At 41.0% G+C, this 17,704-nt stretch overlaps 1 protein-coding gene across 3 annotated transcripts in view; it reads left to right on the top strand.

Moving 5' to 3' along the window:
• The window catches only part of meis1b (Meis homeobox 1 b), a 188,138-nt gene that overhangs the window by 52,806 nt on the left and 117,628 nt on the right, over positions 1–17,704 (top strand). For 2 of the 3 annotated variants that reach the window (XM_020601808.1, XM_020601807.1), the window contains exon 2: positions 11,805–12,053. The exons of the other annotated variant lie outside the window; for it this stretch is intronic. The gene's annotated coding sequence lies outside the window, so the exon portion shown is untranslated. The remainder of the gene's footprint in view (positions 1–11,804; positions 12,054–17,704) is intronic. 3 annotated transcript variants of the gene reach the window in all.

Genomic DNA, 17,704 nt, shown 5'->3' with positions numbered 1-17,704 from the left:
TCCTTTTACATGATTGCTGAATCACATTCCTGCACTGTTTGACTCACTTTTCCTTTGTGTTCACTTTTCAACAGCTGTTCTTCCTCATGCATAAAGTAACCCAGTTGTTCACCAGTATTAAAAGAATAATCTTCCCTAAAACAATTTAACGCTGCCGATAAACACGGTCTGGGTTTTTGTTCACATCTTGTTTTTGTTTTTTTTTGCGTTGATCAAGAATAAACTGGCACAACATGACCCCATGTTTTGATATTTGCTGTATGCTCGATAGTGGAAAAATCTTAAGCAGGTAGCTTTTATTACACTTCAGAGATCAGTTATAAAATAAGAGATGCTAATTTCTGCACCCAGTGTAGTCTCATTAACCCATATTTCAATGGAGTCAACAGCTGCAGTCATTGACATCGCTAAATATTCACAAATGTGCAGGTGTGCTCATTACAGGTTTATGTCTTTTCACTTGGGATTGTTGAAAGTTCTTCAGGAGAATGTGTGAACCAACTAGGTAGAAATAGTAGGTCAAGGAGCTGAAGACTCATCCAAAATATAAATTTGTATTTTTTTTTTTCTTTTTTTGTCATCAACATTTGCCCAAAATGATAGGTCAGACAGTGAACACCCAAAGACGTGCACGCTGTTAGACAGGTCTTCACTTTATTAAAACTGAAGGGGTTTGAATTCTTTCCCCATAGAACATCTGGAGAGACCTGTAGATGGCAGTTTACAGATGCTTCCCATCCAATTTGATCGAGCTTGAGAGGATCTTCCAGGATGAATGGGATAAACTGCCGAAGTCCAGATGTGCAAAGCTTGTAGGAACATGCTCAAGAAAACTCCAAGGCTATAACAGCTGCCAAAGGGGCTTCAGCAAAATAATGACCTAAAAGTCTGAATACTTTTATAAATGACAGTTTTTGGTTTTGAATATATTTGAAAAATGCCTAAAAACACATTTATTGTTTGATTGTGGGTTATTGAGTGCACACTGATGAGAAATGGCAATTTTATCATTAAATCCACAGTCTGTTTGTCAAGTTTTAGGTCTCTGTCCAGGATCACTTTATTTATAAAGCATTCTAATTCATCTAAATGTTGAGGTTACACAGGATTCTGGAAAAACAAGACTAGCAAAATATAACAACAATAGATAAAAGCGAGGGTGAAAATTCAGAGCAAATGGCTTAAATAAAGACCAGAACATACTAGACTCTTGTTGTGGTCACGAACAATACTCCATCAAATTGTTGGCTGACAACAGTTAATGGCCAGTATTGATCCAGTGTATCAGCAAACTGATATGGTGGTCTAGCTGTGATGATTGAAGCTATTGAAAGTTTTTATTCATAATTCAAACTTGAGCTTAGTACAGTGCGGTTACTACTACTTGTATAATACTGTTCTTAAATGTATTCAGAAGGAGCAAGTAATGAGCTCGGTGATGTCTTTGTTTTCAGGGTCAAGATACAGTTGCAAGGGATTTATACTCTCAGAGAAGGTGTGTGCATGTCTGCTCCGTCGTGAATTTCCTTCCTCTCCCCTTTTGTCTTCATTGGAAGCAGCCTGCATCTTGCTTTTCACGGAAGGAAGCAGTGCATGGATAATATGGTTATGCCGTTACTGATGCATAAAGCTGCGTATCTGGTTCTTGTCAAGACCTTGCCACCAAAGTCAATTTGCCCGTGTCCTGGCAGAATGTAATATTTCTTTAATCAGATCAACACGGAAATTACGTCGGTGGACTGTATTGATACGAGAGGAAATAATTAAACCCGGAGCTCCAGGAATAATTTCACCCTCTAAGCATTACTGTAAACCCCGTAAAAAAACAAACTACCCTCTCCTCCGTCCTTTGCAGAATGAAATAAAGAGGAAACCAGGAACGTAGATAGACAGATGAAATTTCATTTACTCAGCTCCTGTTTTGCCTCCAGCCTTTCAGCAGGTTTCTCTAACTCAGTCTCCCACTACTGCATCACCATCATCCAGCATGATGTCTAAAACAGCTGTGACTTTCAGCTGCAATAGGTGCAGTCTGAGGTATCACACACACTGAATACACCTAAACATTTGTGAAACAAGTCATTCTCTTCTGGGCTGGAGGACACAGAAATCTAATGGAGAAGTTGTGTCTGTGTGTAATGAATGAACGAGCCTGTTGCTCAGATGTGTTGCTCCTACTGTCCCGCCCTGTGTAAGGCTGTTAACTGTGATGTTCAAATGAACCAGACCAGACCTCTCTAATGGCTCTTATTGGATCTTGTTGGGAGGGAAGCTTGGCCCCTCCTGGGTTACTGCCACCGCATCCCTTACCCATCATGCCTCCCTTCCTTGATAATACCAGGAGAGAGTGACACTGAAAGCACAAAACCTTTTTGTGCCTTCCCCAAGGCCTTAAATTATTGCATAGAGAAATACAGAGCTGCCCATTTTAATGGGGACTATTCTGGCAGCAATGTAAAGTTGTTTTAGATGTTGTTGCATCCTACATTTACTTAGGGTTTCAGAATAAAAGAGCAGACGTTTTATCTTCACTGAGGAAAGTTGGTTTGAAGTAAACTTTCTTTATTTGTGGCAGGGCCAAGCTTGATGTGGATGAAGTACTTTTGACTTGACATGACTGACAGCTCTCTCCATCTGTCAGACATCAGCTAGATGAACAAATCACTCATTAGACTGGCAGTGGTATTTGAGTTTGGGTTTCAGCCTCCATGTTCAGGAAACTGCATTGCAGCAGTCCTGAACTGTCTAGCAAAGACAGTTTTCAACAACAACACAACAGTCTGGTTATTGAGGATTTGCAACCACTATGATATATGAACGCTTTACTGATTGGTCATGTTTGGCTTGATCCATTCTCTTATGGTTGTTTCCAGATTTAACCTTCAAAGAGAAAAGTTTGTACGAGGCTCCTACAGGTCAACACAACAGCAGTGACCTCCAGCTATTGAACTTCTCACCTTGCTGCAGTGATGTGGACGTGTAGTGCAGGACTCTGTGATTAGAGTTTAAACAAAGCACATTTCTCATCACACTCAACCATAGCCTTGAATGAATCTGGAGGTAAAACAGGCTTTACCCACAGAAGGCGCTGGAACACTGCTTTTCAGCCTTGTTGTTAAGCTTCTCAGTCTAGAAATCATGATCATGCATTTTCATAGCAACAGTGTTTACACACACAAACACAGACACACACTGACTGTTAGAGGCCTTGTGTTTTATATTTGCCTTTGCTTAAGGGGCTCTTGATGGCATTTTTAAAATAGAAGAAAGCCCCACTCACTCACTCTCCCCCACAGCACCTAATCGGTTTGGTTACGACCTGTTTGCGTTGTGTCAAGGTGACTGCGGCTACGCTGACGCTCATCTGTACTTGATACAGCTTGTTAGTAAATGAAGATTAAGTGTTAGCAGGAATAAAACACAATACACCTTGATCAGGCTCTCACATGGAAGATTAATTTACTGTTCCCTTGAATGAGCAATCCTCGTGGTCCGTAATTATTTAAGTTCCATTTTGGGTTAATTATGGTCATTAGCATTATGTGTTCTAAGTGAGGGGCTAATTTTGAGAGAAGTGGCTTGAGATTTAACAGAAAAAAAGCACATGAGCCTCTGAAATGAACAGATCATTTGGTTTTGAGGGGTGGAAATTGATAGAAAACAGCAGGGAAACAGCTGAGGAGGGAACAATTATTCTAATGATGTGACAAACGCAGATGCTCCAAATTAGATTTAGTTTAGCATAGGTGCTCCCCTACCGGTTACTGTTGAGAGGTGTGTGGCGTATGCATGTCCTGTGTGTCTATATGAGGGTAAGTTTTATTCTTTAACATGGAAAGTGCTGGGCTCCTGTGTTGGAAAGGATGTCTAAGAAGTTCTTAAAGAATTCAGGATGTTTAAATAGACACATAACTAAGTTTGACTGAGCACAAAATGTAAAGGGATGGCTTTTTGTTCCTTCAATTTTTCTCATGTTAAAGTATTTTTTTATCCTTATCTGATTTGATGGTCTAAGGACAGAGGTTGTTTTATGCTTAAGGTCCTTGAAGCTAATTTGTGATTTGTAATATTGGGGTACGTAAATAGAATCTGACTTGATGTGACCAGACTTCCTTTGTTTCCCGCTTGTAGTATAACATACAGTAATAACAGTAATGCAAACTTTCTATATCAAACCTAAAGCAAACCCTTACAAAATGTGCATCTTTTGCTCAGTATGGATCAGTTTGGGGGTTGGCTGATGTGAAATGTTGGGACTCTGCACCAGCAGAGGATGAAACAGAGCGTGTGGTGTGCAGTGAAAGGAAGGTTGCAAGGGACAGAATGATGGAGGCTTGTTTGGTTCTCCTCTGTAGAGCGGCTCAGCGTGAGGAAAAGCTTGTTAAAACCCTAATAGTAGCTATCAAAGGCTATTGATTATCTTTCCCGCCCTGTTTGGGTGACAAAGTGAGCATTAGCTGAAGCCATAGAGAGCTTCTTAAGACAGGTTTCCTCAGGGGCCGTCCAGTCCCCTGGGCTGTCCAATGCGCACACATGCGCTTATATGCACATACACATACGCGTGCAGTTGTCTATCTTTTTTCAGAGCTAACACACTGCTATCCTTTCACCCTCCTGTCACCAGATAATCCATTTTGCAGCCAGGGATCAAACACTGAGCCCTCTGGCTGTGTGCTGCAGTGACTACTGTAACACACACAGGCACACACACACACACACACACACACACACACACATCAAGTCAACCTTGCACACACACTATTAAGTTGTCATAAAGCTTGGTTAGTGAAGTTTCTTACCTTTTGCAGTACATGGCTGGTGTTTTAGTAGTGTACTTTTTTATTTTCAGCTGTGATGCATAAAGAATGTCATCCTTGGGAAACCCAAAACGAACACTGCACTAATACAGAGAACTCTCTTGTAGGGTCCTGGCCAGGGATGTACAGACCAAGCTGCATAGCCAATGAAGTCCTACTCATTCTTCCTGGTTAAGTGCATTTCTCCTCCAGTGCTTTCAGAATATTCAAAGAAATGCAGTAAAGTATGGTGGAAACCAGACGCGGGGTTATGTGAGGCATTTTATGCATAAGGCATTATAACAACCAGATTAATGGATGTCTGTTAAAATATTCATACGATTAACCCACAGATAGAGGGCGCAAACATAAAAACTCCAAAATAGTGTGTTTGTGTCTTTTTCGCTCAAGTTTGTATTTATGAGATCGAAATCAGCCAGATAAAAGCAGCAAGTGATGTAATTTTTTCATATTAATGTGACTGTAGACTTTTATATTTTATTAGATCTTGGACTTGACTGTCTTCTCACTGAACTTGAACTGAATTTACCTAAACAAAACACAGACCTTCAGTTCATAAAGCCTGTGTATCTTAGAGTCTTTACTGTATGTGTTGGTGGGAAGCAACGATCATTATAGAATGTGCATCACCCAGCCGACAGCGGAGTGACACTGCAGATGTATTTAGTAGCTTAGTAAGAGGATATTCACTTTATCCATGATGCAAACCACAGGGTTGATGTGTGTGTGAGAGTGAATGTGTGCAAGTGCATGGTGAGTGTGGAGTGAACCATGAAATGAAAACACCCTATAATCATTTCACTGCATCTCTCAATTAGGACACCATCTATGCAGAGGGAGAGTTCATGAGTGGCTTCTTCTTTATTTACAATTACACACTGCAGTGCAGACACATGGGGTGCCGAGGGGGAAAAGCTTGTGCGATCCTCTCTGCAAGAGAACCAGGGAATAAAAAAAAAGAGCAGGTACGGACTGTATAACTTGCTGCCATGTCCTCTGAAACTTGTGGACTTGCCACCCCATTGCCAGGAAGTGGGCTGATATTGCACAAATGCTTTACAAGGACAGACACGCTGAAACTTTTTCAGCTCACCTGAGGCATCGTGGCATCAGTGTGGGACTCGTGCCTCACAGAACACAAGTGTCTTAGGCCCACTATCCATTCTTTGTCACATTCCATAGTTTTACATGATGATCATCTGCAGACTTTTCACTGAAAGGACACAATCTCAATATTCTATAATTATTTAAAAGTTGTTTTAGGGTACATGTATATGATCACTATTTTGAGTGATCATATACATGTACCTCAACATACAGTAACCACAGAAACAAATAATAGTGATGTAGTTGCTACAACCAGGTACTGTATTATTTCTAATATGTTAAATAAACCAAACATTTGCTGTTGCAATTTACTATCGGTACTATTTAATTTAATTTCTAGAACTACATATCATACTATTAGGGCTGAGAGGAAATAGAAGGATGCTGCATATTAGTATCTGAAAATGTTAAAAGAAATTATAATTGAAGAAATTATATGAACAGTGCAGTTTCCACCCAAACTTCATTTACACATAAACTAAACATTTCTATCAGTTTGACCAAGTGCTTTGTGCACCCCAATTTAAAGTCTTATTAGCTATAGTTTAAGCTTAGCACTCATTAAGGAACTCACTTAACGATTTGCAGGCTAATTTTGGTGGTGGGGGATCTGGTTGAAAGATTCATTCTTGTGTACAGAGAACCAGATGAACTTAAACTCAGAACTGTCCAGGGATCAACAACAGAATTGCGTTATACTGGCCCATCATCATCGATTAGGCTATGTGAGAGCGGTGCTATAAACATCACCAAGTCCAGGTGTTGACGTGCTCCATCAATTCCAGCTAAGAATGTACAGTAGCAGTCCAGGCCTCTTTAGAAATGCGAGGCCACTCTGTTCCTCTTATATTTTATACATGAAGTGAATCGTTTACAGTTTGATGAGCTAGTCTGGCTTATTAATGATATGACCGTGCTCTTAGGGTGTCGGGCGCCACGCAAATACTCATGTAAAATTAAAAACAATTTGTTTACATAACCATGCAGATCAGACCACTCTGGGCCTTTGTTGCAAAGCCTGATCAGGGCTGCTAACACTGATTTGAGTTAGCTGCAAGATGCTTTCTGGAACTCACACGGTTTTAGGAAGCAGCTGTATCAAACTCCATGTAAAAACATTCATTTGAGTGTGTTTTGGCACACATGTGCTAAAGCATATTCAGCTTGAATGATGACATAAGTCTAGGAAAGTCCTGACAAGGCTAGAAGGCTGACTTATTTAATGATGGCTCCACTTTTGTGGAATTATTTTAAGTATTATAATTGCAGTGGGGCTTGCCGTGGCCTGCTGGAGGAGAGAAAGAGTGGGGCCCTGTAGGGAGTGATCAGTATCAGTCAGGACTATCAGGTTACCACGAACACACCAAAATACTCCCTTAATGATGGCCAAATTGAAGGAAAAGCATTGACCTGAGCTGAGACCGAACATAAAACAATATTTCTTTACATGGTGAGGCCTGTATGGATAGTTCCTCACATTGGCTTGTGAACTGCAGACATTTGAAAACAGATGCATTTCTCACTGACATAGTAGCATAGTAGCACTTTTCTTTCAATTATGTTTCTGACTAGTAAGTCGTATAAATATTGTAATATACATGTTGTAATATACAAGAGAACTAGTTGCCTTTATTTAAAAAGAGCCCCTGTTTCTCTTAAAAAAATACATAATCTGAAATCTTAATTATGAAAATAAAAAGTAGTTGCTGCTCTGAATGTTTCAGAAGACACTTGACAAATGTATGAATGCTACTTCATGTGGCGTTGACATGTTGAAAGGGGGAATAAATGTTTTTATTGAAAGTTGTAGTTCTTATTTTCACATACTGGTCCAGCAAAGTGTCAGATTATGACAACCTGCTGCATTATGTTTCTGACAGTGACATACTTGATAGGAGATTACTTTGTCATCTGGGGGGGGGGGCAATAAAGAGCATTGGTTTGAGTTGAGTCCAATATTACCGACGGGAAATTCCCACCTCATGCTGCTATATGTCACAGTAACGCTGAAACCACCATGTTTACTTTGTAGAAGTTCTCTCTTTTCTGATGAGAAAGTTGTTTGTTTTCTCATTAGAGACACGTGGAGGCGACTGTGCGTTTACTCCCCTGGAGACAAAAGATTCAAGGGCGGTTTGATTCTATAGTTGGTGGAAATGAATCAGAACGCTTTACTCCGCATCTCTCTGAGAGTGAGTGCTGTATGGACCACTATACTCTGAGCAAACATTGTGTTCTTACTGTCTGTGGATGCAGCTCTTCCTCCCCCTGTGGCTGTTTCACTCACTGAGGCTGTGGATAAGACTGATCTTCCTGGGTGCAAAGGGTTAACAGTAGATTCTTCTCAGTTCAGGAGCAGAACCCACTCGGTTGAAGCACTTGTTTCTCAAACTTCTGTGACGAGTTTGTCATCCTACTCAAAGACAATTATGCAGTCTGGGGAAATTATGCCTACATTGTGCTCTTGGGGACTTAATTGCAGCGCTGAAGCTTATGTATCACATGAGGATCAAGCTTCATTCAGCAAATTAAATGCATGAGTGTCACTAACAGCATAGGTATATTTTCAGTGCTGCTTGTATTACACAGTGTAAGTTTTTGTGTTATGGTCTATTTCCCCTGATGATAACGAATGAAAAACAAAATTATTGTGTTAATTGAGCCGTTGTCAAGAGATGAATAATCATGCATGTGAGCTTCCTCATAGGAGTGCAACAGCCAGAATTAACTTTGAGAAAATGTAATTTCCATTTTTTTAATTTGACTGTTTTTCTCTTCATTGTGCTTCATGTTAAATTTTACATGTAAGAACGATTGGAATAGACTCGTTAAACCGAGAAACAAGCTGCTCAACATAATGAATTCCTCAACTATGAAATCACACTCCCATCGCAGGTGTGAAAGCAGGTTTTGATTTAGGTTGATGGACGACTAATCAGGAAATCAATTAGGCCTTGACCTAGAAACTGAGACAAAAAGGGGGGAATTATTTCCTTCTTTTCTTTCCTCTGGCTCTTTCTTCTCTTGACTTGGACCCTCTGGTGTCTCTGATTGGACAAGGAAAGTCCTCTGGGTTTTCAGAGGTTTCTCTTAACAGAGAATAGGAAACGGTTCTTGTGTTTGATAACTATGAATTGATCTATTTATAAAATCTGACTAATAGGATGAAAAAACCATCAATACACACACTGCAATGTAAAAGAAAATCCTCCAAGTCCATAAGGTCAGTGTCTGTGGTTGAATCTGGCTTGTAATATTGTTATGTTGGGGTCTAAAACCTGTTTTTGGTTTTTCTTTGTTCTGTGATTATTTCCTACAAATCTCACAATGACTTTATCAAATTATTCTTGAGAGTTTTAATCACATCAACAGGCAGTTAATGCCTGTATTATGGGATTGTTCTGCAGCAGACGGGAAGATAAACAGCCACGTCTCCAGGTCGACAGGTATCTCAGGCTGGGTGGGGTGCAGTGATGGAGACTCCCCCTACACACACACACACACACACACACACACACACACACCATCTAAAATCAGTCTGACCTCTGGGGGTCAGACATGAAAGCTTACGTTTTCAGCAGCATCCACTTAGCGCTGAGGAGGAAGACTGATGTATTATCCATATACCTTTGTCCATCATATTCACTTTGTATTGACTGAGTGAAACAGAACAACTGTGTCTTTATGTGGGCAGAGGTAAAAGTCTCGCTAAGGTTTCTGAAGAGTGATAAGAGAAGATGGAGGAGGGGAGTTCAAACCCAGTGTAAATGACTTTGTTTCAGAAATGCAGTCTGAGTGGTCATAGATGCCGTCCAGTCGTTCTGACTTACAGTATCATAAACAGAATTATGTAAATAACATAAATGATGTACTGTATGTCTTGGCCAAATTTAATTTTAACACACAACATAATCATACTATTTTATAGCAATCCTATAAATGTGGTTATTCAAGAACTGTTACCATTAATGTTCTGATGTGGACAAACTATATAAAACATTGTTTCTAAACAGCTTCAACAATTTGCTAATTATTGACAGATATGTGTGATAAGCTATTATAGTTAAGGCTCTAAATCAATGAGGATGTTTTTGATAGTTTTTGTTGCTCTGTGCTTTAAAATCAATGCATAAACTACTTTGACAAATACACAGAAGGTTGGTGTCCTGGTGACTCGGCGTGCTAAGGGTTGTCCAGTGTAAATACATTATCTGTCACACATGTTTTACATCTTTTCTATGTCTCTCTACTTTGAGCTAATGGTGAATATATCACAAACTTTATATGTATATCAGTAGAGTTCACATCCTTTTGGAACAGAGCCTTTAAATCTCCTTACATCAAAAATGTACTTGTTTTGTCTTTGAAGCCTGTTACTGCCTGTAAATGGTGTAAAACTGCTTCTTACAGTAGGTCTAACTTATAACCAAGTGAGAAGCATTAACTTCTGAAAACGAATTAACATTCCGTCACATTTGTGTGTTTGTTTTTGTGAGCAGAAGCATTAAATTGACAAATAGTGAGACTGGCACATCTTCTACTTGTTAAAAACATACTGTAACAGGAAGTGAAAGAATTCTGGCTTCCACCGACACTGCCTAGGGAAAAACTTGCTAAATTGCTCAAATCACTCAGCTTTTGCAAGGCCAAAAGAGTGCATTTCATTAGACTTATTGAAACAGGTTACAGTGTCCAGGGTGATTTTGGCTTTCACTTGAAAAACAACACGTTCATCTCACAGTGCGTTTTGTCAAAAACACTTCAGATATATTATCACTTCCAAACCAGAATTCCCTTGGTCCCTGTAAGTAAACCTTCCAAATCCCCAGCTCTCATGCCTACTTCCCTCCCAAAAAATGAGCACTGGAAGGATTGCCCTGCTATTGTTGCTTCCCTTGGGAGCAAATGTATTTCTGCAGAGATGGAAATTGCCGGTCCCCACAAAGCTGCTGACACACTCTCAATGGAGGTGTCAGTTCTCGGGGCCTCGCCATTGTGGACTGGATAATTTAATTGGAGAGGCAAGACGGTGTGTCCCCGGTCGGGGCATTCAAATGTCGTCCCAGTGCTGGCTCCTCTCCTGCTGCGGAGATTCAAGATTCAACTCCCCCTCTCCCCTTCTCCCAGAGCCCTCCCGCTTTTCCCCACGCAGATGGGGGGAGATGCATCGCAGGCCTGTGAGAGGAGCCTTTGTTGGGAGGGAGACACAGCCTCAAAGTTTCAGTGGTTGTTCTGAAGAGGTGCATTACCTGGGAGTCGTCTAGGGGGCAGGCACAAAATTAGTCAGCAGATAATGAAGCTGTCTTTGATTGCAGAGGAGAGCGAGGGCTTGGTGGGGGGGTTGGACAGTCTCCTGTACAGGGGGCCTCCACAGGGCATGAGAGGCATGTCTTTGGAGGAACGCCTGCTGTCAACAGATGCTCTGTTCCTCCTAGATCCTGGCATAGTTTAGGGTTGAAAGATGCAGAAGGGCTGGGGAGCAGTGCAGTCGAGCACATTCCTTTGCACGGCTGCTCCAGGTGAATGAGGTTCAGAGGCATGTCATTATAACACGCATGTAGACAAAGACACGCAAATATACTATACAAACACGCAAAAACCTACATCTACACATTCATGGTGATTTCAGCTATGTGGCACTTTGAAATCTTTGACTACTGCTGTGATATTCCTGCTCAAAGTTGAGCTTTTCTTGTATTAACACTTTACATTTGAAACATGGCGGCACAAGATCCTCCCAAATGGTTCAAACATTTGGCTTTGTAAGACACGTTAGAACTTCTTTGAATCATATGAATATCTACTGCGCTGACTGTCTTTACCAATTTTCATCTTCATCTTTGTGTGTGCATGTGTCTGTGTGTGTATTTCACTGCACAGTTGTCCTGACAACCTGCGCACCATGGCTCATGGCTGCCCTCCAGGAGCAAACAAAGCTGTCGTTGAATAAACCAGGCGTGTGTCCACCGGACCTGAGGGGTGCTGCCACCACTAACAAAACATACAAAGACCCTGGCCCCGGCATAGCCCTCACCCAGTCTACCCACCATCCTGCCCCTCTTGCACACCACTGCCTGCCGCTTTGTGCCTGCTCCAAGAAGAGGAAGTTCCTCTCATCTCCTTTTCAAGGTAGGCCTGCCACTCATGCCCCTCTTTCACACAGGCAGAGTCAAATGGGTACACACACACATACACACACACACACACACACACACACACACACACACACACAAATTAGAAAGGTGTACCAAAAAATGATGACTCTTTGTGTAATTTAGTTAATAAAACTGTGATATTCCTGGTATTCCGCTCCCATAAATATGGGGCATTTACAAGGAACAGATTATAAAGGATGGTCAAAAATGAAGCAGCAGAGTCCCTGATGTCTTTAATTTGTCGAGCTCCACAAGCACTAGATCCTACATTTCCCATTTGAACTTTGTCCAAACATACCACTGATGACATCAGCTGTTTATTTAAACTTTCCGCATAAGATGTATTTTAACTGTTTTAACTGTTTTCACTGTGCAAAACCCATCAATCATAAATGGATCTTGATGTGTAAAATCAGTGGCGTTTTTCTTCAAAGTTTTCTCTCAAGCAAAATCTGAGATACGAGTGAAGAATCTGTTCCACATCTAAGGACACGTTAGATCTGTCAACTCAGCTGCATTTAAAATGTAAAGAGTATAGGCAGGCTGTGTCAAGCGGTGAGTGTGTGTTCTTTGGTATGTCAGTCACTCTGCAGTACAAAATGTGACTCTGTGCTCACGTATTTGTCACGACAGTGCCATGTCAGCTCATACCCATACTTGCATAAAGCTCAGAATGACAGATCATGTAGGACTCTGAGCCAACACGTCTCATGACCACTGAGGTAAAACAAAAAAAATATGTTAAATCTCAAGTGAGGAGGTGACTTCCTCTTCTTTGCTCTCGCTCTTGTGATTGATTTTCATTTATTTGTTACTAATCAGGAAATGTATTCACTTTGTAACTACAGTATGTACAGGATGCTGCTGGTTTGCCCAAACACCTTAAAAACGGTAAAATTGATCAGAAAAAAGAAATATTGATTAAATAAAGGGGGAAAAAATCATGATGAAGCATTAGAGATGTTTTGTTTCATCTGCTAGTCCTCACAGATCTCTGGTATCTCTTTGTCTGTGCTTTTTAAATTGTTGTCTAATATAGGGACCAGTTGGACTGATGAGGGACAGATTCTAGGCATTTAAGTGTTTATTCCCGAGACAAAGAAATTCCTTAACAAATGCAGGATTGATTCATGGTGAGTCAGTCTGAGTGTGAAACATCTGCCGGCTGCAGTGCACTCTGGTCTTACTGTAGGTGGAGAAATGTTTATCTCTGTTTCCTCTAAAATGGATTTCTTCCCACTGGGAAAAATAACATCTCAGATTCCTCTTTGAATGAACCAAAACCTGGCTTTTTTGCAGTGTGTTGTATAGTACTGACATTTTTATGTCAGTATTATCCAGGAGAATGAGATAAATACACCGAACAAAAGAGTTAGAAGGTTCAGAACTAGAAGATGGATTATCAGCAGCATGTTGTGGTGCTGTGGTGATAAAAGCCATAAAAACCTCAATCAGTTTTTTTTACCAGAGAGAGAATTGTTGTTGTTATTTCACATGAAGGCAGGGCTTAGTTGAACCATAAAAGATGAAACACCTCTGCACAAAAATCAGCATTTGTCAGTTGGCGGGTTGTGTGGTCTGTCAGTGAAACCTGATGCACAGTCTTGGTGAAGCAGTTTAGCTGAGATTTTGGATGTTAAACATTCAGTAAATGCCTACAGACATTGTTTTTATATTTTTTTTTATAAACTCCACTGTAATTCAGAAACGAGTGGCTGGGAAACAACTAGGAACATCAGACAATGACAAATGCAGGCGTCACCTTGAACATCAGCAGAAGAAGATTAGTCTTCTTCTTACACCACGATCTCTGTAATGGAGGTTATCCACCATCGATGTCATGAAGGGGGTGAAATACAGTTTGGACTCAGAACGGGGCCTCCAACCTCATAATGAATATGACCTCTGAGTCCTTCCCACAATTCCCTGGCTCTCATTCCCCTTCTCCAAAAAAAAAAAAAAAAAACTACAGTGTTTAATGAATCCAAAGACTCTGGGGTGAGCTCCAACTCTAATCAATGAACCCCATCTACGGGGAGCCGGTATCCCTGGTGACGCTGTTGCCAACACAGTCATGCCTGGCAACCCAGGTTCACCATGGTGATGAGTTCCCGTTAGATGTGGTGTGTGTTATTATGGAAAGTTTTTCCCCCTCCTTCACCATGTCTGTGAGAACAGCTGAGTTTAAATATGTAACTTGTTGTTTGCTGATTACGTATTGGGTTTTTTGCTTTGGTAAGGACATTTTCAGTCATGCCAAAACAGTAACCGACTGAAAATTGAGAGATACAGTTGGACGTAATAAAGGAACAAAGCAACAGAAAGGACGGGGTGAGGTGGGATGACCTACTAAGTAAACTGATGACTCTCTGGGTCATCGGTAAAAAAAAAAAAGAGCAGTACTGTGAAATGGGGGAACAGTAGTGACAGAGCGACAGTTTGTTTAGGAAGATGGTCTCATTTATTAAAGCACTATGGCTTCAGCAGCTTTTTTTTCAGTCCTTTGTTTTGTTACTTTTGCACTATTGCTAAATATGATTTGCGCTCTTTGAAACTCTCCCCAAAAGACCCCATGGTTTTGAAAGCTTTCTTGCAAGCATTTGTTTAAGAATTTGCTTTTCACACGCAGTCTCTTGTACTTGCATATTCGCCTCTTTCAGCAGAATCCCCTTCTGCTTTGTCATTTTTTTTAAAGTCAAAGAGCCCCAAAGAAAGGTTTAAAAATGGAGGAAAGAGCATTTTCCAATGCTCTTCTCATTGATAAAATGTTTCCTCTTCCTCTTCAATTATTCAGGCTGTTTTCATTGGAGAACTCCCAGTGGTGGCCAGTGAGATTTGCATCCTGATTTATTTGTCATATATCCTTTATATCTCTAAATTCTTTATACCTCTCCAGTGGCCCCATGCATCTTTCATGGGCTCCTCAGCAGTGTTTGCAGGCCAGACCCAAACACATTTTACACATCACGCTGCAGCTTGCCTATTTCACCTTGGGTGTGTAGAGAGAATGAAAAATTCATTGTCTGGGTGTCTTAAATTTTTTTTTTCTCCTCACACCACCTAGTTTTTGGCATTGTCAGTGTTAAGAGCCGTCATCTCACAGGCTGGTTTCCCCTCACTCTCCCTACTTCTTGTGGTTTGTGTTGAACTTTGAAAATTGCAAGAGAAGCATCTGTCTGACCCGGAAAGGCTGTTTTGTTGAGGATGAGTGACTGACACAATTAGGTGAATATGGAAATTATATGTTGATGCTACCCACAGGGCAAGTCAAGTCAAATTTATTTATGAAGCACATTTAACAAAACGAGTTCATCATGGGGGGAGTTCCAAGAAAGTCAGAATTTCATTCACAAAAATCAAACAAATGTCAAAATATTTTTGTCATATTGGCAGTTATGTGACTTGTGACTCACTTTTTAAGGAGGGCATCCTTAGGGAAATCTTTTCAAACAAGAGTGCTCGCATCCCCCTGTGGCTTTTTGGCCAGACTGTTTCCTTGTCTATTTATGCCATTGACAGACAATGGCAACCCCCCCTGAGGGAGATAAGTTTATGATGTGGTTAAATGTGACAGTGCTTTGAACTGGCATCCCACAGATTTTACCCCCACACCACTGAGCACAGGGATAAAGATAAACATGTTTGTAATGGTGTAAATTTAATTCTCTATCTGGTCTGCATTGCACTTGTGCCATCCTGCGGGGGTGAAAGTAAGGGAAAAGCATTCCCAACGGATTAGTTCAAAAAACAGTTATTCCCCTATCTCCTTGTGTCTGTCTCTGTTGACATGCTGCCACTCCAAGCCGTTCCACTGATTTTTATTTCTCTAACAAGGGCACAAGCTACAGTACTAAAAATGTGGTGCACAATGTAAGAAAGGCCTTTTCCCCTGGACTGGAGCGCGCAGCATGTGGAGACAGATTGTGATGCTGGAATGCGCCACTGAGCCTTACAATCTCCATCTGCTTGGGCAAACCGTGGATGAGCGGGGGAATGACGGAGGGGATGGAGAGGCAGCGAGAGAGGAGAGGAGGCAGAGTGATGGAGTGGCTATTAAATATACAGCAGGCAGCGAAGAGCATGCAGAGTGTTGTTGGGAGGCTCCTGCGCTATGGTGGTGCATCGGAGCTCCATCTTTCCATTTCTCCATGTTTCCTTCCAGACTCTTTTCTTCTTCTCCTTCCTTTTTCTTGCTCATCATCTTTTTTTTCCTGCTGTCATTTTCCTTCCTGTATCCAGGCTCTTCTTCCTTCTTTTTAAATTTCTCATCATCACCCTTTATCTCTCAACTTCCTTTCATCCTTCTTATTCTTCAGTACTTATCCTCTTTGTTTTTACAGTTTTCTTTTTCCTGTCCTTTCTGGTGTGTTTCTTTCGCCCCAGCTCTTTATTCCCTTTCATATTCTTGCTGTATCTTTCTTCTCCCCCTTTTCTTCCTATCTTTCTCTTTTTCTTTAGCTGTCTGTCTTGCGATTATTTCTTGACATGCTGCTCAGTGGGATGTAAGACCACCTATGTAACATAGATCAGAGATGAATCCTGTTACAGGGTTTAAATGAAGATGTTTTATTAGAATACGTCCTCCAGTAGTTGGTGTGAACTGAATTGAGGCTAACTTCGATGTTAATTCAACCTTTTATGGAACTACTGTGCCAGTGGTGGGTATGACCGCTGTCTCAGGCTTTATGACAGCTCGCTAACGGAGCTCCACTGAGGTGTCTCTGCCACATTTTCTCCCCGTTTGCCATCTAATTCACACATCCCTGAAGTACACTCCAAAAAAATTGGATGGTAAAACATTGTGAAAACATCCTAAGATGACAGTCGCACCATGGTGGAGGATGAGTGGGGCGAGTGAGAGGGTATTTAGGTTGTGTATCTGTGTCCACATCAGTTGGCAGGTTTTTTCTTTCTCTCTCTTTCTTTTTCATTCCGGCAGATTTCTTCATCAGGTTGGAGGGAAGGCAGCCTTCTGTCAGGAAACATTGTGTGTGCTGTGTAGGGTGGGGGGTGGAGATAAGTTGCGTTGGGGAGGAGGTGGGTGCAGCGAAGCATCCTGACTGGAAAACCGTGTTTGTCTATTTTTAATTCATGGGATACCACCTGGCTAATGGTGTTTTTGGATCTGCCGGCTCCCTGCAAGCCCAGAACAGAACTTGTTTCAAATAATCAGGCCTCCCCTAAATGCGCTGCGATTATTCATGCAGCCTGCATCACGAGCCGTTGATCATAATATTAGAATATTAAAACAGTTTGGAAATGTCAGGTAGCATTAGGATGCACCGGTGGCAACCCAAACAGCTCGTCTAAGCAGTTATTTTTCCCCTGTCTTTCAGGGTTTTGTCAGTTAAGCCATAAGCTATGCACACATACATTTATTTAGGTTATTCAAATAAAGTCATTATAAAATACAGATGCATTTTGTAAAAATATTTACACATTAAAAGTAATTCATCAAATGATTTGATGTAGACATAAAATATTTTCCTTTTGTCAAACATTAAGAGGCTCTTTACTCACTTGGGTGCCATTAAAACATATTGCTGCATGTAAAATTCTCCCTCAGAGGGTCATAACATCATTGTGATGTCAACATTACAGGAAACGTTAACATAGTCCTGACGA

Source organism: Monopterus albus, unplaced genomic scaffold, assembly GCF_001952655.1.
Source record: "Monopterus albus unplaced genomic scaffold, M_albus_1.0 scaffold52.1, whole genome shotgun sequence".
Lineage (NCBI taxonomy): Eukaryota > Metazoa > Chordata > Actinopteri > Synbranchiformes > Synbranchidae > Monopterus > Monopterus albus.
This window is presented reverse-complemented; position numbering and strand designations above follow the sequence as displayed.